This window comes from Ictidomys tridecemlineatus, chromosome 1 (assembly GCF_052094955.1).
Source record: "Ictidomys tridecemlineatus isolate mIctTri1 chromosome 1, mIctTri1.hap1, whole genome shotgun sequence".
Classification (NCBI taxonomy): Eukaryota; Metazoa; Chordata; class Mammalia; order Rodentia; family Sciuridae; genus Ictidomys; species Ictidomys tridecemlineatus.
In genome coordinates, this window is record NC_135477.1 from 9,471,848 (window position 1) to 9,494,070 (window position 22,223).

The 22,223-nt window shown below is 44.1% G+C and overlaps 1 long non-coding RNA gene across 2 annotated transcripts in view; it reads left to right on the plus strand.

The window, feature by feature from the left end:
* LOC120885555 (uncharacterized) overlaps window positions 1-21,534 on the plus strand; it is a 40,546-nt gene extending 19,012 nt beyond the window's left edge. The window contains exons 2-3 of one of the 2 annotated variants that reach the window (XR_013434316.1): window positions 13,349-15,795; window positions 19,633-21,534. This is a non-coding gene — a long non-coding RNA (uncharacterized LOC120885555). The other variant, XR_013434329.1, reaches the window with a different exon arrangement.
* Window positions 21,535-22,223: the final 689 nt, after the last annotated feature.

Sequence of the window (22,223 nt, forward strand, 5' to 3'; positions counted from 1 at the left end):
CATGAGAACTTCCAGTCATGCTATCTCCCTCACTAACTTGTGGTGATAGTGTACACACAAGGCTCTAATTCTTTATTTTTTTAAAAAATAAGATGGTGGCTAATTTGATTTGAATGCCCCAGTCTGTGAGTAGGCTTCGTGATTTTTAATCCAATTAGTGTTTTTGGAGATACTTCTGGCTCTAAGGGTATCTGGTTTCCACTTATGATATAACGTCTACATCCCGTGACTCAAGTTTCAAGAAGGGAGAAGTCGGCCTATCATTAATAGAAAGGGTCTGTTTATAAGATTTCTTTGCTTTCTGTTATTAAACCCCAGTGACAGGGAGCAGAAGACTTGCTTTGAGCTCAGATTTCTGTAAGCAGCAGAAAATCCACAGAATGATTTCAACTTGAAAATGTGCCATACAAATTAGCATTATTTCTCAATAGGGTCTCAAAACATCCTACCTGAGGGTAAACAGGAGCTGCCACATGACGGCCATGCTGAGAACATTCTGGAAGTCTCCACCGAGGGGTCAGGAGACGGGCTCTTGCTTTGAGCTGAATGGCACAGGTGGACAACCTCAGGGTCCCCAACCTGGCAGCCCTCCTCTTCAGAGTCGATCTCAAGGTCCATCTGAACTACTCTCCAAGTCAGCGACATTTTCACTGAGAAAATAGTGCCCCGAATCCAATATTCAGCTCTGTTTGTGTTGGCACCACATCAGCTTAACAGACTGAAACTTCTGAAAAGAATGTGTGTTTGTAGTAACACCGAGCTGCAATTTTCACACTTAACTTACTTTAATCAATAAAACTCTCCATCTCTCTCAAGGTAATTTAGTAACAAGAAACTTTCTTCTGTCCTTGACCATTGCTGATAAAAATTGCGTAAAACTATCTTAGCCATAACACGAGTTGCACCCCATTGCCCTGTGATACATCAGCCTCGGATCCAATTTATATGTGACAGGAAAGTGAAGGGAAAACAGGGAAGAGTGAAAATGATAGGAAAACACTTTGCAGGCGCATCTATTAGGGGACATGTTTTCTTGCACAGCGCTTCTGCTCATGTGATGGGGAGTGAAGCTTGTTCAGAGGGATTGTCACTAAAGGGTCTCAGCAAGAAAAAAATTCTTGGTACCTCATTAACCACGTCGAGTCTGGATCTGTACGTTCAATCAATTAGGAAACGTACATGAGACCAACTACTATCCTGTACAGCCGTTAAAAGCAAGCGCTCTCTCCTCCATGAAGCTCTGTTGTGGAAGAGTGTGAAAAACATACCTGTCCAGACTGTGGGAAATGGGGAGGTGGGGAGTGGCCTTGAAATGACATTTTTTTATAAGTTCTAAGAAAATCAGAAGCACATTGAACTTTGGATCAGGGCTTGTGGCACATGGGGGTAGTGACTGGCTCATTCCTTCCTGGCACTCTGAGGAGCGGATTAGTTAATTTGCATCTGTGGCTTCTAGATTTAGTTGGTGCTTCTGACATGGCTGCTGGAAGGAGCCAGGTTCTCAAGTCCACTTTCCTGCTGTGTCCTGTGCCCAGTGCTTCGGGATGATAGGGAAGGATTCTGCATCCTGTCAGCACCCAGCATGGATCACGTTGTAGGCTGTGCCCGCTGTGAGCCAGCGTGTTTCCACAGCCTGATGCACTTTATTTCAGCAACACAGGGAGTTTAGATGGCATCAAGCACCTGGACAAAGGTTCTTTCTGAAGATACAGATTTATATTATTATCTGTGCTGTTATCTCAGATCCATAAGGGGAGGGAGGGAGGAGGGGCAAAGAGAAGGGGAAGGGAGAAATGCTAACTCTAAGCCGTTCAAGTCAGGTGAGCCTGACTGGGTCTTCAACTCCTCACTAATAAAGGCAGAAAGCCCAGACAGATCATCTCAAAAAGAGCAATCTCCCCTCCCCCAGATCTTACAGTCCAGGAGGTGATGAAAATTGTGTAGGTTTCTTGTTGTTGTTGTTGTTTTGTTGTTTTTAATCTTAAAAGGCTCATGTTAGTCGAATACCATTGCACGCCATTATTTATAAATTGTACACTTTAATTGCTTTTGATAGAAATAATTCAAAATGCATGATTCTGAAAAAAATACATTTAGAATGGATTAGAAATAGAAATGGCCAAGGAGCATCCTGGCTGTATCTAAATTCTTGGTTAAGTTTGAGAGATGGGAAAAGTCTCTTCTTATTGTTCCTTTATAAGTCACACATTCCATGTTCTTTCCCTAGGTGTGAGTGACCGTCTTACACACGCAGTCCAGCTTTCTAACTGTCCGAAACAAACCAAAGCAACCTGATACAAAAAGAAGCAAACAACACCAAAGCAAAACGAGGAAATGTGATCCAAATTCTTGCCTCTTACCTCCTCCTAATGCAGTAGGGTGCTTCAGGCACTCCCTTTAACAATGCGACACTAGGAGTGTTTTGCATGTGATCCTCCAGTGCTGGCCACTGGGGGAAATGAGAGCGGGAAAAGTGGCTTCCCCAGCTTACTGCTCCCAAGAGGGATGGCAGCAGCCCAGCTGGTGGAGTAGCAGATACCAGTAGGCTGTGCCTGAGTCTTTCTCCCTTTCCTTCCTTCCCTACATTCTCAGCTTTACCCTGGAAAATGTCAAGTACAGCATGATTTTAGGGGCCACAAAGGTGGCCACAAAGAAAATTTAAAGAAATTAGAAGATCTTGAATCTAGTTCCAGTGTAGCTACTCTGGATTTGGGGCAAGGATTCCTGGGACTCAGTTTCCTCATGTGAAAGGAAAAACAGAGCTACCTAAATGGCCCCCCTTGCCTGGCTCTGGTTTCTCAGAGATTTATCTTACTCTTTGCAGAATTAGAACCTTCTAGAAGAATTTTTTAAAAACAGAGATACCAACTTTGTATTAACCAAACTTCAACTTTGGAACGCTCTTGGGGAACTCTCTTTCTCTCCATAACTAAAAATCTTTAGGGGTCATTATTATTTAAAATTAATTATTGAACTAGTTTGGAGTCAATTAAGAAAGACGCATATTGGCACTAAGGACTGGTTAGTTCCAAGATAACCGAGGTTTTAAATATTTAACTTGTAAATATTGTGATTCAGATAAACATGACTTTATGAACAAGGAAGTCCAGGAGATTGAAATCCAGGAGCAGCGTGGATCACGATGTGGGCTGTGCCCCCTGTGAGCCTATAGTCATTGCCTGACACAAAAACAAGAGACCAGAGACTCCGCTGAAGGAAGCTGGTTCTGTTTGTGCAGATTGCCCTGCATTGTTTCTTCCTACCTTTGCTTTTTTCAAATGTCTGTGCCTCTCTTTTGAGAACCTGCCCCCAAATATCACTATTTTCTTTGGTGTTCTATTAAAGTGGATTTAGAGCATTGGCATAGGTCCTTTAGCTCCCCCAGGACATACAAATCCCAGGTTTAGTGCAACTGAGAACCGTCCTCTGTCCGTCTTCAGTGTATCGCCTCCAAATTCTTCCTTCATCGCGGGCTCTGGGGACACGTGGAGAGCTGTTCTCTCGCTCTGTCTTCGCCAGCTGGCAAAGGTCCGACTCAGTTAGAAGGCCCTGGAGAGACTGACCCAGGAGAAAGGGCTTCCTCCTCCTGGTTCTAGTGGCTTGCTTGTCCCTTGCCCCTGGCACTGATTCTCCATCACCTGGTTTCTATGGTACCCACAGCTTCCTCAGCGTCTATCACCTGCAAAACACACAGTCAGCAGCACCCAATGGCCTCCAGGCTTCCCCCACACCCAGAAAAACTTGTCCTTTTATAGATGGTACCCATGTCACAAAGAGACCACCTGAGAGCAGCTTTCCCTGGCACCACAGCCACTTCCATGTCATCCTCTGAGCTGTGGCCATGTCCTCCTCAACAAGATCTGCATTCCATCCTCCAGAGCCGGTGGGTGTGGGGGGACTCTTCCTTGGACTTCCGACTTGTGCCCTGATACGGAACTGCTCCTTACAGTGCTGTTCCTGTACTCCCAGAGGTCCTAGTTATCTGTTTGTCTACTACTAGGAGGTACTAACCAGTCCCCCATTACGCCAATCCTACCTTAGATTAATAATTCTTTATATGAAGCTTTTCTAATTCAAACTACTGTACAGTTTCTTTCTCATGTTTGGACCTGACTGATACACATCCTAAAGTTATCTATGGGAAGAAAGGGATTTTAATTTTGAACAAATAGAGTTGATTGTTTGATTAATAAGTTGGATGATTAGTCTTGGTGTTAGCTGTCTTGTATTGATGTGTATTAGTTAGCTAGCGTTGCTATAACAAAATTCCATGGACGATGTTTCTTAAATGATATAAAAATTTTTTTTTCATGTTTCCTGAGGCTAGAAGTCCAAAGTCAAGATGTCAAAAGTTTGATCTCTCCTGAGATGTCTCTCTGTGGCCTGTGGATGACTGCCCTCTCACTGTGTCTTCAGAAGCTCCTCTCTGTATGCGCACATCCCTGGTATCTCTCTGTGTGCCCAAATTTTGTGTCCAATTTTTATTTTCCTATAAAAACAACAGTCAGATTAGATTGGGACCCATAGTTATGGCCTCATTTTAACTTTATTGTCTCTTTAAAGGCTCTTCCTCAATAGAGTCACATTGTAAAGTACTTTAGAGCTCCAACATACGAATGTTGGAGAAACACACTGCAGCCCCTATTGAGGTACTTGTTTTTCTAACTTAGGTTTTCAATATGATGGAGAAGAAACTCTGCAGTGGTGAGAAGAGCATCTGCCTCCGCTCTGGAAGACTTGATTTGAGGCCATCTCAGTTTCTCATCAAGAAAAGAGGCGTGACTGGATTCAATGAGCTTATGCAAATGAAAGTGCTTTAAAACCTGCAGAGGACTTTATGATAAACTGGAGTATTCCTTGGTAGGTGTATGAAATCACACATTTTAAAAGAAACTGACATAACTTTTCATATTTGAAAAGTTTGAAAGTCAGCTGCTGCCAACCTATTAAATAGGTGTTAAGTATAAATGATTTGTATGGCCAGAAAAATCTCTTTGGTTTATTAGAAATGGGAAAAATTTCTCTGACCTCGTGACTGTCTCTGCACACGCCAGGTCATCCTGACCAAGTCCCAGTTTTGGATTAATTATTGAATCATCTCTTTTGTTTTCTCATCTTTGCAGAAGTAATAAGGAAGACATTGAAAGCCTTATGGACTTGTTTAATTGACTCAGCCTTTAGTTTTGGAAAAGATGGAGACTTCATGGCCTCTAGAATTTCGGCCAGCAAGTTTTCTGGCAATTTCTACACTCCCTCATGGAAGGGAAGAAAAGAAACTATAACCTGGCGCTCATTTTATTCCATATCAGAGCCACTCTCTGCCAAGTAATTCAGTGTTTTCAGTCATCTTACTCCGTGACAAACTGAGGCACCTAGTGAAATTGAGTTGTCAGGTCCTTGGGGGAAGGGAACCCATTTGTGGAGGTGTTTCACCTACAAAACATTGCACATATCTCATTTAATCCTCGCTGCATCCCTAGGAAGCAAATATGAATTCAATCCATCTTACAGATAAGGAAACTGAGGCTCACGGAGGGTGAATAACTGGCCAGTGGTAGACCAGAAATTAGAACTCAGATCCACCTACATCTGCTACCGCTTGTCTTATTGCCTCCTTTATTAGCCAGAACTTATTCACCCTGACCTCAGTTTAATAGTGCTATTAGTGACATCATTGTCATGGGGTTGAAGCAATTCACAGTTGATTCTAACAGAGCTTGAATTAATAAAACTCTCCAGTGATGGGGTATGTAACGGTTCTCAAGCTACATCATCGATATTAAAAATGAAGCACTGGATTTAAAAACATATATTTTGGCAGATATTCAAGCGCACGCTGCCACGGTACCCACCGGCCTTTGCCTCCTGTGATCTAGAGTGGTCATCCACGGCAGCATTTGCTCGTGTCTGCCCGGCTCTGCCTTCACTGTCTGTGTGTGCACCCACTTAATCTGTAGAGAAGTAGTGTCCACAAATTTATCTAGCAAAGGAAAGTCCACTTCTGATTACTATTTGTTTGCCTTTCTGGTTTTTATCAGATTCCACAGCTGAGAAATAGCAGGCTTTTATGATTTCAAATTCAGACTCTGGCGAGTGTGTGCTAGGATCTTTAAAAGACTGGAAGCAGGTCCCTCCATAAGCTTCACTTTGAAATCTCGTTGGAAGCTTGTTCTCATTTCAAAAGGAAAACAGAGAAAAAGAAACCCAACCAAACTTTCCCGAAAACGAAGAAGAGACGAGACAAGAGTTCAAAGAAGGAATGAACGAAACTGCTGCTTTAGTAACCGGAGGGAGGAAGTGACCTCGGCAGGAGCATCCAGGAGGAGCATCGTCCCTCCACGCGTCCCTTGGAGTCCTTGCTTCCCAAGATCTTGCAGTTCAGGGTGTCAGTGCCGGGCTTCTCCCCCGGAGAGTGCCTTCTTTGGGATCAGGAATTGTTTGGCTCCTCTTTTCCTCCTGTTCTGCATCTTGTCTAATCTGCCTTCACGGGGACCATCGCCACCTCTGATTGGACCCTCATGGCGGCTCCTTGAAGAGACCCTGCCTTCCAGTCTCCTCAGCATGACCTCCTGTCCCCTCTGTAATGGGAACCCCCCCCTGCAACTTCCCCAAGTGGTGCCAGATGGCTGCGCAGATGCCATCTGAACCCCGTCACCAAAGCCTTGCAAAACTTAGCCCTCACCAGATACTTTGTCAACTGTGTTTCCCACCATCTCTACTCTTCCCCGCCCCCAGCCCCTGCAACCCAGGAAGGAAACAGGATTATGGAATAGTGAAGACCATGAGGTGGGGGGCATCTTTAGACTGAGTGGTCAGAGGAGGCCTCTTTGAGTATGTGGCATTTGTGGGGACCCTTGGGAACCGACCACATGGAGAAGTGGGGAAGGAAGTCAGACACCCAGAAGCAAAGGCCCTGTGGAAAGACGGAGCTTGGCCTTAGGGGGATATAATGGAGACCCCTGTGCCCCGAGCAGAGTGGGGAGGGGCTGCGGAGTAGGCAGGAAGCAGGTTCTGTGGGAGGTTGTTCAGCCTTGAAAAGTGACCTGTGTGAGTCCCTGCATGTGTTTCTGCAGGGCAGTGAGATGACAGGGGCTATGTTTTAGAAGATAATCCTAGCAAGGGGTGAGTCGCAATGGGAAAGGGTCCACTTCCACATGACTCTTCCAAAGTCACTTTTCTGATTATCAGCTCTATAGGAGAGAAATGATTTCTCTTTCAATAAGGTGTCAGAAGGGCTGCAATCTTTCTTAGGGTCTGCATTTTTGAAGTCTCCTTGGAGTACACGAGTGTCAAAGGATTTCTTTGGAACTATCATGAATTTTTGGTGACATTCTACTCATTAAAGTCATAAATCCATTATTAACAATTGCATCCCATAATTAAATGTATGTTGAGCACCTTAGTCTCTCCCAGGCCTGGTGCTTGGTGTTAAGAATGAAGAAACAGGGGCTGAGCGGTAGCGCACTTGCCTGGTATGTGTGAGGCACTGGGTTCGGTTCTCAGCACCACATAGAAACAAATAAATAAAAATAAAGGTCTATCAACAACTAAAAAAAAACTTTAAAAAGGAATGAAGAGACAATGAAAGTGATTCTTATTCCAGAGCCACTTAGCATGTAGTAGGCTAGCAGTGCTGTTGGTGTCCTGGGTTGGTCTGTGTTGGTGTATCATCTTAAGACTCAACTGACCGTGTATTTTAGCACTGGTGATATTGGGACATTGCCATCTTCATATCTTCTTATAATATACAGAGATCATCGGGGGTCATTTCCATGTTACAGACACATTTTTCTATACTTTACAATCAAATAGGTACAGTTGGATTTTTCTTTCTTATGCTTGGCCTTGAGAACATTTTGTCTTTTGTTCTGATGACCTTTTTAAGGACATTTCTAAAATTGAATATTAGTTGAAAACTGCTCAGGAATCACTTCAGGGGAGTCTTTCTCCACATCATAAAAAATAGTTCCAGGAGTGGGGTTGGCGTGATATGGCCACATTAGTTCCATAGGTTTCTTCTCCGTTTTGGGGGAAACTATAACTAGCAAGTAATCAACCGTAGTCAGCTTTTTTTAAAAAAAAAAAAGTGGAACTGTGCTTGGTTTGGGGACAAACCTAAGATTTTTCAAGAACTTTAGAAAAAAATGCTGAGATATGTGCCCCACAGTTTTAAAAAAAATCGTATCTTAGACAAGTAGTCTATTTTGAGAAGAACGCTTAGCCTTCTAGTCACAACCACATTTGTTGCATTTGGCTTTAGCAGGGAGAATTAAAATCTTGTGTTTGTCAGCAGTGAAGCCAGGATGCCTATGCCCCGAGTTTAAATATCCAGGGATCATCCAGTGGTTTGCTTTTATTGTTCATAAAGTCGGCATGGACAAACCACCTGAGTAGTTCCAGATGTTGAATCAACAAGACCATACTTCACAAACCTACATGAAAAAAGTAAATTTAAAGGCTGGGAGAATTGTGCTGTTTAAGGATAGAAAGATGCTTTCATTCTTAAAACAGATTAGACCCAGGACTTGCAGATGGCAGTGCTAGGTGACATTTATGTCCCTTTGGACATTTGAGGTTTCATGTTGAAATCCACTCCTCTCTGCTCTCTTTGTTGAGCAGAAATCCCAGCAGTCGCTGGCCATCCCCAGAGGACTGGACTGTTTTTAAGATAGAAAATATCTCTTAAATTTTATCAGAATGATTTGATTGTGGCATGAAGAAGAAAAGTTTCTCTGGGTTGGTTCTAACATTGGAAAATACAGAGACGAAAATGTGGCTTAGAGTTATTAAAGTCAACTCCATCTTTCTGGTATTTTGGCAATGGAGCTGAACATTGTTCTAGGCACCTTGCTTTGGAGTTGGCTACCAAGGGTAACATTATATGGTAGTAAGTAACATGACTTGCACGGGCCTGGGGCCAGGAAGTTGGAATTTGTGGCCATAAATCTGAGAGTTGCTGAAGGTGTCGTATGTTCAAGTTTATCAGACACAGCCAAAAAGTGAAAGTTCCGATATCCAGGATGCCTACAATGCTATAATACATAACCTTACTGAGTGGCAAAGAATTTTTATGGCTATTGGCTGGAATCCAAACAGAGATTCAACTATCTCTCTGCAAGATATTTCAGTGAAGTGACCCAAGTTATTCAAGTAAGATTCTGGCTCATAAATCTGGGGTTGTAATAATAACTTTATTCTGTGTCCTAAATATCACACTGCAATGACCAGAGATGGAAGCATCTCTATCGTCCGCACACAGTATCACTCATTGTCGATGAAGGAGTCATCGGGATGACGGGCTAATCTGATGCATTGTGCAGTAGCTAAAGTTTGACACTCAGATGATTATATGTCAAGCATGGTGGTAAGTGGCCTTCAAACATTATCTCACTTAAGCCTCCCAAGTATCTCTATGAAGGAGGTGCTCTTGACAAATGGGGAAACCAAGGCACAGAGCAGTTAGCAAATTGCCCAAGGAAACAAAGGGATGGAGACCCACTCAGACAGTTCCCAGGGTCTCAATCCATTTCCTTGATCTTCCTACTCAGATCCTCTTTGAATGATAGCAAACATTTTTTTTTCCAAATCTTGAGCATTTTTAGATATAAAAAACTGTTATATAATAATGGACTAATGGAAGGAATCTTATGAAGGAAACTCCAAGTTCAATAAACAAATATTGCTAGGACTGTGAAGCCCACCTACCTTCCCTGGCCTCCCTCAGTCCGGAGGTAATTGATCCTGTACTGGACCCTTCTATCCCCACAACATCGGTGTGGGTCTTCAGGCCGTGTGTCACATGTAGCATACCTGACATGTTCTTTGACAACTTTTTCCTCTTGATGTTATATGGGGTAGTCAATTTACGTGCCAACTTGCCTGGGACAGGGGATGCCCAGATATATAGCAGAACATTATTCATGATGATCTCTGTGAGAGTGTTTCCAGATAAAATTAACCTCTGAATGTTAATCTCGGGAGACTGCCCTCCCTAGTGTGAGGGATCATCAACCAATCTGTTAGGGACCCAGAGAGAACAAAAAGGGAAGGAAGGGAAATTTTGACTGCCCGGTTTTCCTGCCTCACAGCTTGATCTGAGACTTCTTCATTGCTCTCAGACCTGAACTTACACCATTGGCTCCCCTTCAGACTTACACTAGAAGCCCACCCTTAGCTTTTCTGGGCCTCCGGTTGGCAGATGGTAGATGAGGGGACTTCTCAAACTTTGTCATTGCATAAGCCAATTCCTCATAATAAATCTCTCAATGGATTAATGTGTGTGTGTGTGTGTGTGTGTGTGTGTGTGTGTGTGTGTGTGTGAGGGAGATGGATAAACTGATAAACTCAGCTCAGTTCCTTCCCTACTCAGGGAAGCATTCTGAATTCCTTAGAGTCAGAAAGTGGCAAAGCTGAAACTTGACTTGGACTTAGTTCTTCCAACTCCTTGATCTGGGACTTTCCTTTCCACTGGACTTTAGCTTCCTCGGATGGCCCTCCAAAAGACAGTGCTAAACCCATCTGCTAGGTCTTTTAGTAGAGTTCCGTGTCTTTTGAGGCTAGCACGATTTCATGGACTGCGCCTGGGTCAGGCTCCCCTCACTGCCTTCTTTCCAAGGCTCTTGAAGGATGCCGAGTGTGGGGGCAGCCTGCCGATCCTTGTCCCCATGTTCCATCTGAGGGTCCTCATAGCGGGCAGCAATGAAGACCATGCCTTCCCTCGGTGGGCCGGGGCCATAGCGGTCCACTTTGATTCGTAAAAGACTCTTAAAGAGAAAAACCACTATATCTCTTGGCAGGGCAGGCTGGCGAGTGCTCCGGGTGGCTGAAGTGCCAGGGGCGGAAGTTGAGAAAGTCATTATGTTTTATCCTGAGGTTTGATACTTGAGCTTTTGGAAGACTTATAAACTGACAAATTGAAAAAAAAAATCAATAAGAAGGGATGGAAAACCAGAAAGTATCATTTGGGTCTTTGTTCTGAAAAGGGAAGAAGTTGACTAATAACACAAGAAAACAATTATTTCCTCCTGAGACTTCCTTTCCTCCCATCAGCTGGAACCTTGGGCAGTGAGGATCCTTGAGATGCTAAAGATGGGTATTGTTTTGGTCCCGTGCAGGGCATTTCTAGAGGAATAAAGCTGAGGATTTTGGAAGAGTACATTTCTCAGTGTCTTATCATTTAAAATTTGAGTGAATATAAAACTCGAATCATATGTGGTTTAGCACAGCAGCCTTCCCTTATCCAATGGCCACACATTCCAGATGGTAGTGGGTGCCTGAAACCACAGACAGTACTGAACTTCACGCACTCTGTGTCTTTCCTACTCCTACATATGCAAATGGCTTTTCCATCTTGACGGAGCACTTATCATGCACTGTGACTGTAACTTGTAGTTTGAATTTCATACAGGCAAAACTTACATGAATCTCTTTTTTCACAAGTTCATGAAAAAAAAAGATTAATTCTTCCTATAGGTCTTAACAATCTTAGCATATGTCTTTCTTAATAAATCAATAACTTTTATCTTCTCACTTAAAAGAAGCACTCTTTGGCTTCTCTTTCGCAAATTTGAATTGCCAGCATCACTACTCTTGGGCTTTAGGGCCATAATTAGGTAAAATAATGGTTATCTGAACAGAAGCACTGTGATACCAGGATAATTGATCTGATAACCACAATGGCCGTGGAGTGACTGTCAGGTGGGTAGCATATACCACCTGGATGCACCGGACAAAGGCATGACTCACATCCCAGACAGGACAGAGCCAATGACATAAGACAATCACACTATTCAGAACAGAATATTATTTAAAATTGATGAATGGCTCATCTGTGAATTTTTTTTGTTTAATATTTTCTACTGCAACTGACAGACCTGTTCTTTGTTCATCTGTATGGGATTTAAAGACTCTCAAACAGACTTGCTGAAGCAAAGTGGCCAGCCACGTCAGAGCAGAGCTGCCCCTTCCTCAAAATTCCAGATAAGGGGAGAGATACGGTGGTACTGCTGCTGTGTCAGCCATCTGGATTCGATACTGTACTACAGTTATGTAAGATGTCACGGGGGGGCGTAGGGTGAAGGGTACTCTCTACTGTTTTAGAAACTACTAGGTGAGTTTAATGTCATTTCCAAAATGAAAAGTTTTAAAAAGAAGCAAGCAGCTCCTCTTACTGTTTGGATTTTGAGCCAGGCAAATCTCATTAATACGGCATTTTATAGCAATGTGCTAGGATAAGTGGGTAATGGGAATTTTGAAGCAATATGTACCAGCTAGAAAATGTGCTAGAAGGTAAGGTTAGTGCTTCCATAAGCACCTTAAGAAGTTTGTAACTGTCTGCCCCGTTGGAAACCCCAGTGGTGCCCACGCCCACCCCCAGAGCTACTGCACTGCAGCTTCCCGGCTGTGGCACTGTTTATTCTGGAATGGGGTTTGTTGAGTGGGGCCGCCCTGTGCATGGTAGGATATCTAGTGGCATCATGATTTCTACCCGCTGGACACCAGTAGTATCCTGAGCCCCCTCCTACTGTGACAGCCAAAAGTATCTCCCAATATTGTAACGTGTCCCTTCTGGGACAAAATTGCCCTTGGTTGAGGATTGCTGCTATACTGAGAAAACAGATTGTTTTGTCTTGATTTATGGATATATTTTTGATACTGGGGATTGAACCCAGGGGTGCTTAACCACTGAGACACATCCCCAGCCCTTTTTATCTTTTTTTATTTTGAGACAGGGTCTCACTAAGTTCTTTAGGGTTTTGCTAAGTTGCCGAGGCTGGCTTTGAACTTGTGATCCTCCTGCTTCAGCCTCCCAAGCTGCTGGGATTACAGGTGTCTACCACCACACCCGGCTGTCTCTACTTTTTAAAGAAAATGAAAATCTAGTCCTTTTATGGGGGATTACAGCAACACCTTCCTCCCAATACATCCTCTGTGGAGCCAAGTGCAAACTCCTTGAGAGATTCTGGATTTTTAAAAAATGTACAGTTTCACTCATTCTTTTGTATCTCAGACATATGTCGTAGCATTGAAATAGAAATATTTTCTACTTAAAAAGCTGTCTGAAACAGATATTTCAGAAGGAGAAACATACATAAAATCCCCCAAAGAACCAAGTGTGTGCAATGTTGGCCTTACTGAGTATCCTAGCGAGTCATAATTTCACACATGAAGGTAATTCGTAACATTAAAACACTCGCAGGCTTTAGTTTATTTAAGCCTCTGGGGCTAACACAGCACATTTCTAAATATTATGGGTTTTGTAAAGGTGCATGACGAACAAGCAGACCTGCTGGTGCACTGGAAAAGTGATAAAAATCAGCACTGAGCTTAATCACGCCTTTCTTTGCAGGGTATATTTATGCGGTGATGTCAGCGTGGGATCCTGTAACTGGCTAAAGGTCAGGTTCTGCGTTCATTTGCACGGGATTTGGAGACTCCCGAGCAGACGTGCTGGAGAAAAGTGGCCAGCCGCGTCGGAGCATGGCTGCCCCTTCCTCCAGCAAAGCGACTGAACAAAGAAATCCATCTTTAAACACATTCAAAACCACAGCGGCTCCGTCTTTTGCCCCTTGAATTGTTTGAGTTATTGAGGCTGGCTCCAGTGTCAAGCCGAGTACGTTGCCTTAATGTATTTATTTAACCCAGGACTGCCACGGAGAAGGCAAACCCACCTCAGCACGCGAAGGTCTGCGACAAAGAGAACATTCAGAGCCGATCCTGGGTAACAAACACATGGGGAACTCTGGGACAGGAATGGTGTGGCAAGCCCAGCACAATGCTCGGCTTTATTCCCTGCTCCGAGTCAGACTGTACTCAGCCCAACTGTAAAACGCTGTTCACTGAGCAGACCCAGCCGGATGGCAGATCTGGAGGTGAGGGGGCTCCAGCCGGGCTGCTCCAAGCCCCAATAGCGACACAGACCCTGAAGCGTGGGCCATCAGCAGCTTCGGGATTCCCTTTATGGGCTAGATGCAGGCAGACGGCCTCTGCAGAGGAAGAATCTAGAAGCCAAACATCCATACTCCGTGAGCACACACAGCAATCGGGTGCAGCCTGCTGGGTCCTGGGTCCTGGATCCTCACCCCACATCTGGGAAGGACGGCACTGATGTCCTTGCACATCACCCTCAGATATCAAGTCTCTAATCATGATGACTCTACCGACGATGCAATTCCAGGGCGCATCATGGATGAGGGTGATCCCTGCTAATGGCCTGCAGTGTGTTTGTTTTCTTGATTGGAAGATTGGGCCGTTGGGGAAAGAAAGCCATTGGCTTCAAGTGATTGTAGAGGCCCAGCTGCCATAGGAGACAGCTTTATCTTTCTCTCAACTGAGTTGTCACCCATGAAATTCACTCTGCTGACCAGGAATCTTTCCAGTGCAAATGACAGAGACAATTCAAACTAACATGGACAGAAAACAACCACCCTGGGTTAATGGGCCAGCCACCGAGGTAAGCCCTGTCTTGTGTCAACATTGAATCTCCACAGCTCTGTGAGGCCGTGGTCATGCTCTTCATCTCATAGATGGAGAAACTGAGGCATCATGAAAGGAGGCCACACAGCCGGGATGGGAACTGGGCAGATCAGCTTCAGCGTCCACTGAGTATCACCAGATGTAGCCAATGGCTCAGGTTTGGACCCTGGAATGACTGTAGGCAGAGAAGCTGCAGGGACTTCATGCCACCTGGCTTCTCCCTTCATGAGTCTCCCTGCTCTCGTCCCTGTATCTCTTTGGACGTGGTCTTCTTCCCTCCTGCAGCAAGCAGACCCTTGCTAAGCTGAGGGAAATATGGCCACTAGAAATTTCAGTTGAGCCATGCAGTAGAAAGGACCAGAAGCCCTCAACAGCCACGTGACCGCCTGGCTTGTGAGAGAACTCCGCCAGGACCAGAGGGACTGCTTCACCAAGGCACACCCGCTGCAGACCCAGGGCAAACACAGTTCTGGTGAGGCTTGTGCTACAGCAGCCTTCAGAGTGGAAGGAGCGAGGCATGGCCATGGCGACCCCTACCAGGACCCAGAAGGGTCAGGGAGTGGGTCCCAGAGGAAAAGGGGCACCCTTTCCAGACATCGGATCTGAAAAGCACTCCGGGATTGCGATACAATAGCACTCTAGTCCCAAGCACGTATTTTTTTCTTTGATTTTGGGGATCTTGTGGAGGACATTACCTGTTCTACTCTCTGGAATCCCTTCTCATAGATTTAAAAGCCATAAAATCTTTTGATTTTTTCCTAAATTATTTTTCCTTTTGAATGGTGAACATTTATTAACTAATTATATTTTCCAATTTGCCTTGACCTCCAGGAACTTGAAGGCCAACATTGTGGATCAACATGAGTCTTTTTTTTTTTTTTTGGACCTGAAGAAAATTACTTTACTAAGTCTCCCTCTTATTTCATCTTACCATTTGCTTCTATTTTTAGTTGTCTTGATTTGAAAAATGCTTATTGTGTATGTTTATTAAGCTGCATCCTGTTCACTTTGGGATAAGTGGTGGCATAAAAATGCAATTTATAAGACTCAGTATCCTTTGAACTTCAAAGGGAAGAGTGGTTCAGGATGAACTCAAAATTTGAGGTTGCAGAATCTGTGATATGGGGAGAATGAGGGCTTCTTGGCCTTAAACTAGTTTGTTGAAAAACGAGACCTCATAATAAGAGAAATGGACCTGAAAACTTCAATGAGATTAGCATAGATCAAAATTTTTGATGTTCCAATCATCTTGACCATGGGGAAAAGCCTCTGTCATGCATCTGTGAGAGCACAAGTTGGCACAGCCACTATGGAGAACAGGTCAGCCCATGTGCATCTTAAAATGCACTCATCCTTTGGCCATTACTTTTAGGGATTCATTTCATTTCATTTATTAAAATGAATACATTTTAAATTTAATTTAAAAATTGAAATAGAATTTACTTCTAGGAATTTATCCTCCGGCTACAGATGTGCAGAATGATATGGGTATAAGGATATTTACTATGGCTTTATTAGTAATAAGTCAAACATTTGGAAACAACCTAAGTGTACTCCCTTGGGGGATCAGATGAAATATGGTACAATGCATATAACAGCCATGTGAAATGAGAACAGTATCTATGTAATAACACAACAAGATCTTTAGGGCGTAGTATTGAATAGAAACAATGAAGCATAGAGCAATGAGTAAAGTATGTCACCCTCTCTGGTGGGCAGGAGGCTGCAATAAGCTTAGAAGCACAAGTGTGTGTCCACTGTGTGTGCACAGAATACCTCTAGAGGTGTTCTCCGGAAAACTGGAAACCAGCACCTTTTAGAGGTGAGAGCCAGTGGCTGGGGACCAGAGGTGGGATACTTCTTTATAAACTTATACCATTTTGTGGTTTTTAAACTTTGCACCATTTTTGTGTGTAACCTAGTTTAAAAAACATAATGAGAAAAAAATCGAATGAGTTTTTACTGGCTTATTGCATTAAAATGACCACAATTTTTTTTTCTCAGTGTAAGGGAGGAAAAAACATGAATCCAACTCTGTAAGCAATTCTCTATATTAAGGCAATTGTAACATAAAATTATAGCTCAATGATCTGAAATAATTAGTTGATACTCATGTCCCCCAAAGCATGGCTGTGGCCCAAGGAACATATCTTGATAGACAGCACCCATCATTCAGCTGGACGCCACACCCATCCCATACCACCAACATTCACTGCAGGCCTACCCTCAGACAGGTGTTTTGTCAGGAGCTTGAAATAAAGTACTAGTGAGACTTCTTTGTCATTAAGGTAGTCACAAAGGTGACATAGACCCTGTAATGAACTCTAGAATCCTTGGAGGCAGGAGCTATGGGAGTCACCTCAGTGTACCTAGCATCTAGAATACAGTAAACACAGGAATGTTTGTGGAATGAACGGGTGAATGAGGGCCCGGCAGAATACAGATGAAGGAGACAGCTCCAGGGACAGAGGCAACTAGGAGGTGACAAAATGTGTCATGAAAGGTTCCCCAAGTCCACAATCTCAATACCTGGCACCACAACTTTTGCCATAGCCATCCACACAGAGGATTGCTCTGATTAACATGAACCATATTTAATGAGTTGGCAGGCGGATGACTGCCTAGTTTTGTAGAATGAACATGAACTACAGATCCAGAAAGACCTGTGTTAGAATCCAGAATCTGCCATTTCTCAACTAAATGACGGTGGGAAACTCTACCTTTCTGAACCTTACCCTTCCTGTTTATAAATTGGAAATCATCATACCTAAATCACAAGCTAATGGTGAGCCCTCGGAATCATTCAGTCTTTGGACAAAATAGGACATGGTTAGTGGGTGCCCAGACACAGAATAATGCTTGCACAAAGTTGAGCCCCGGGGGTAGTAAGTGGCAGGTATTGATGCATGGACTCTCTTGAGATCACCAGTGATTTTCGATAGTAGGATGACAGTTCTCCACCCCTTTGAAAAGGGAGAATTCAGAAAGAATGATTGGATACTTCTGCAGTGTGAAGTGAACGTAGAGGGATGCATAAAGAAATTGAGGGTCAGTAGGGGGACAAGTGGGTCTGGCTCAGTAATTTTACTCCAACAGAGATTCTGGCTTTCATGAATGAAAAACCTTCTGACAAGAATCACGCGCTATTGGTATAAAATGTGTGCTCTTAATTTTCTTCTCCAAAGATAGTAGTGCACAGCAAAGGAAAAACCAAGAAAATGCAACCTGAGCTAGAAGACCTTCTTTGCCAGCCCCCAGACAACTTTTAGACCCAAAGTCCCCCCGCCTTCACGTTCCCTCACTTATCACTGACCTAGGGAGACTTTGGGTACATGCATGTCTGTACATGGGCTTTGGGGAATCCAAAATAGATTGTGGTTGATGATCAGCAACATGGCCATAACCGTGGAGATGTCTTTGGGTGGGCTACTATGGCTACAAGGAGCTCCATGCACAGATGCCTCTCAGTGCTACGACGTTCCCATGGACCAAAGATGAGGGACTGGTCTTAAGCCAGCATGGCTGCCTCCTGCCCCTGAGCCATGGCCTACACTGCTACAGCCCCCACAATGCATCTCCCTTCTCGCTTGACCTTCACTCAGGCTGCTCCTCCTGTCTTAAACGTTTTGCTAACTCTTCTCCTGTCCTTCAGAGCTCCGGTCAGGGTCGCCTCCTCCAGGAAGCCATCTTTGGTCATCACTTCCTTCACTGTCCCCAGGTCAGTCGGCCAGGAGCCTGAGAGCCTCTCTCTGTTGTCAGCCTTCAAGTCATTTCCTTCTTCTCCTCAGCCAGACTGTGGACTGGTGATGGGCCTCCTCTCTTCAAACCCCCAGAACCTCCAGCAGCATCTGGCACATAGTGGGGACTCAAAAGATGGTTCAATCAACAAACCAGCCGTGGAGCAGGCGGGGAAGCTCTGTCCTCTCGCCGTGGGGAAGTTTATCAGTTTTCCTCAGGAGCTTGATGGTTTGTCTGAGGTTCCACGGAGGAGACGGCTTCGAGCATGCCTGCCCTCCAGCAGGCATAAGAGGGAGCAGAGGGATCCCTCCCGGGTCCTCGGAGGAATGAAGAGGTTCGAGACGTACGGACAGAGCTGACAGGAGTCTCCGGAATGATCTGTGGCTTTATGGGTTTCCCTCGAGGCAGCCTTTTCAGATGCCAGTTACAAATCCTGGAACAGCCTCTTTGGAATAATTCTTGAAAAGCCCTTGTCCAGTAAAGAGAAGTCGTCACAGCTTGAGTTAGAGGACTCCACTGATGGGAAGCATCTTGTTCTCCCTATTTGAAGAATAGACGAGCCAACCCCACTCCTCCTGAAGATCTACAAACAGAGGTGGCTCTCACAGCACATCCCCCGCTGCGGTCGGCCAGCCTGCATGGGACTCCCCCGTCCCCTCCGAGGGCAGAAGCCATCTGGTTTCCTACGTGAGGGTCGACACTTCACAATGGGTTTTGACACTGTTTGGGTTTTAAGCTGCTGGTTTTAACCTGGTACTTGCCTCAAAATGTAAAACCACAACAGAAGTATCAGCGTTTCGCACAGGATCAGGGCTAACCGTGGAGTCGAGCCACAGGCCAAGGCCCAACTCTGAACTTCTGTGGTCATCAGCTCTGCTGAACCAAGACAGAAGCCAGACAAAGGGGGAACCGAGATGCTCTGATGGGGGGGGCGCATGAAATTTGTCCTTTCTAATGGTCGTGCCAAGATCTCAAGCCAAGGATCCCCATAGAAGTCTCCAGAAGAAGGAGATTCGAGGAGGCTGGGTTCTCTCAGACGACCAGTCACCCTCAAGGATTAGGCTTTTAATTCCCTCAAGACTGCTGATTTTAGAAATCCGAGATAAACATGGAGTCAGGCTACATTTTGCCAAGACCAATTGAAAGATAATGATGGGAAGAAACCGTATCTTGTTTTAGTGGGATTAGTTCCATAGCTAATTTCATCACAGAGAACTGTAAGACTTTAAGAAAATCATCCAACAAGACAGAACTTGGATTCCTCCTGTTGAAAACGGCGACAATGGTACTTACTTTGGAGAGTTGTGGGGATTCCGAGACCGTATACTTAAAGCCCAGTGACTGGCATAGCAATGATATGATATAAACCGTGATATTGATTGTAATGTAGTGTCTTGCTTTGAAAAATTCTCTTTTCAGGTAACCCAGCAACCCACTCCAAGCCCAGGAAATAGGGAAGAGGCAGAAGCAAGATAAAAATGATGACAAGACCCAGGAAATGAAATCTCACTTTATTTAAGGAAATGACAAGGTACGTATGGCCCCGTCTAGTGCCGCCTTCTTCATGGGTTCCAGCCAGGACCATATGCTTGTTCATGTGTTAACCAAGTGTAAGGCTAAGGTTCTCTCCATATTTTCTTAGTCCAAGGAAACTAGACCATTCCCTGTCAGATAGAAGGGCGGCCTGCTCACAGGAGGTTTATTTGGTGTGTACTCCCTGAGGCTCCAACTTCCCAAGGGAATTCCATTCCATTCCTTTCCTCCCTGTGCTGGGAGCTTGATCCACACAATCGGTCTATCTTTTGGCACCTGTGTGATGCCTGAGAGGCAGGTATATCTGCTTAATGTCCAACCTGTTTTTATTGCCAATCCCAACAACACGGTGGGTTCAACTGGTCATGATTTTGGAGGAGTCAGAGGTTGTCATTGTTCCAGGAATACAGTTTCACAACAGCCATAAAATGAAGACTCTATTTAGCCCCAGGATATTGAATTGGGATGAAGATATCCAGCTGTAAAACGACGATAAAACATCCCCGCGAATTGGCAAGAGGATTGTCATACCAGTCTCTTGTCTTCTTTGGGAGGTCATAAAAGACGCCCAAGAGCTGCACTTTGAGTTACTTGAGTTGCACAGAAGTGAAGATCCCTCCCCCTGACCCCACCTTTTCTGTACATCCCCACAGAGACTCAGACAATGAAGTTTTGGAGAGTTTAGGAAGGCCATTTTATGGACTCCTTCTTCTGTGAAATGCTGAAAGCACAAACTGACGGGTATTGACAATGAGCCTGTGGTCCCCATGTCCTGAGCACCTGTCATTCGTTGTCTGGCCCAGGCTGGGTTCAGTGCAAACCAATACAGCCACATTGCTACTGTGGACAGAAATGGAAGACCTCCTAAAGCCATACTCCAGGTGTGACAGGGATGCCACAAGATGTGCCTGAGCAGTTGGCAGAGTTGTATTGCCACCACTTTTCATGGACAAAGAGCTTCTTTTGTGTACTGCTGCCAAGATGTTCCCATTAAAGCATCTCCCCTTCACTTGCTGTCAGTCTATAGGGTTCTGGGAAAGCTGGCTTCATCCCTAATTCTGGAGGATGAGTGATCCAGGCTTTGACCAATCAGAATGTTGTATTTTCCCTTGTCACTCTGATTGGTTAGGAGATGGGCATATGATTCAAACAGTGTCAATGAGATGAGGGTGCCACTGGGAATTCTGGGAAATTCTGCCTGCCTGAAAAGTGTGAAGGAGGTGAAATCTGAGGCCACTGCAGAGGAGAAAGCCAGGTGGGGAGCTGAGAGACAGGGGGAGCAAGGTGTGAGGGCCATCGGTCCTGCCCTGCCTCAAGCCAATCCTCAGTCTAACTTTTATCCAAGTCAAGTAACTTCTCTTTTCTACTTCAGCCCCTTTGATAGGAAATTTTGCTACTTAAACTTTTTTTAATTGCCCTGTTTTCTTCCTTATCACTTCTTCCTTTACTGTTTTGTGGTTTATGATTAGTTTTTTGTAAAAGCTTTATGTACTTATTTTAGAAAATTTCATCAATATGCAAAAAAAAAAAAAAAAACAATATAATGCAACTTTGCCAAGATCATGTAGCTCTTGGGTGGCTGAACTAAGATTCTGACCCAGGCTGGCTGGTGACAAATGCAAGTTCCTGACCCTTCAATATGCTCGGGCCCTTACACAGACTTTTCAGGCATTTCAAATGTTCAGAAATTTTCCTGCTTGAAGAACTTTTTCTTATGAGCATATATAATTATTGTTTTGCAAAGCTGGAATGATATTACAAATATAGTTTATGCAGTATACTTTTAAACTGGGTAATACATCTGGGACATTTTCTCAAGTCATTGTAAAAATAAAAATAATCATAATCATAATAAAATAATAATAATAATTCCTCAGGACAAAGGGAGACAAAATGAGATCCACAGCTCATACTTCCTCTTAGTGGTCCTCAAACATGGTATGCAGCCTTATCACCTGGAGGGCTTTTTAAAAAACAAATTGCTAGTGCCAGCCAGAGTTTCTCATTCACAGAGCTGGCGTTGGACCTAAGATTTTGCATTTCTAACCAGGTCTCAGGTGATGCTGAACATATCTGGTCCAGGGACCACATTTTGAGAACCATTCCCTTGTAGAATCAACTGCAGACCAATAAAAGGGGCAAGTAAAAAAATAAATAAAATTCTGCATCTCTCATTCATGATGGGTATGTGCAGTTCATATGTGTGCTATATTATTATGTTAAAGACCCACATTCTTTCAAGTGCTCATAAAACAATTACAGATCCTTGGACTCTGGGAGTGGGCTCCATTTTAAGCCACAAAGACAAACTCAGCATCTCTTAAAACACAGGAAAAAGGCAGATCACATTTTCTGAACAAGATTCAATAAATCTAAAAATAAATAAGCGAAGCAAGCAAACAGTAACTTCCCAACCACTTGGGAAATATACCACTTTCTCTCAAATTCCCCTTTTGCTAAAATAACAAGAACTGCAC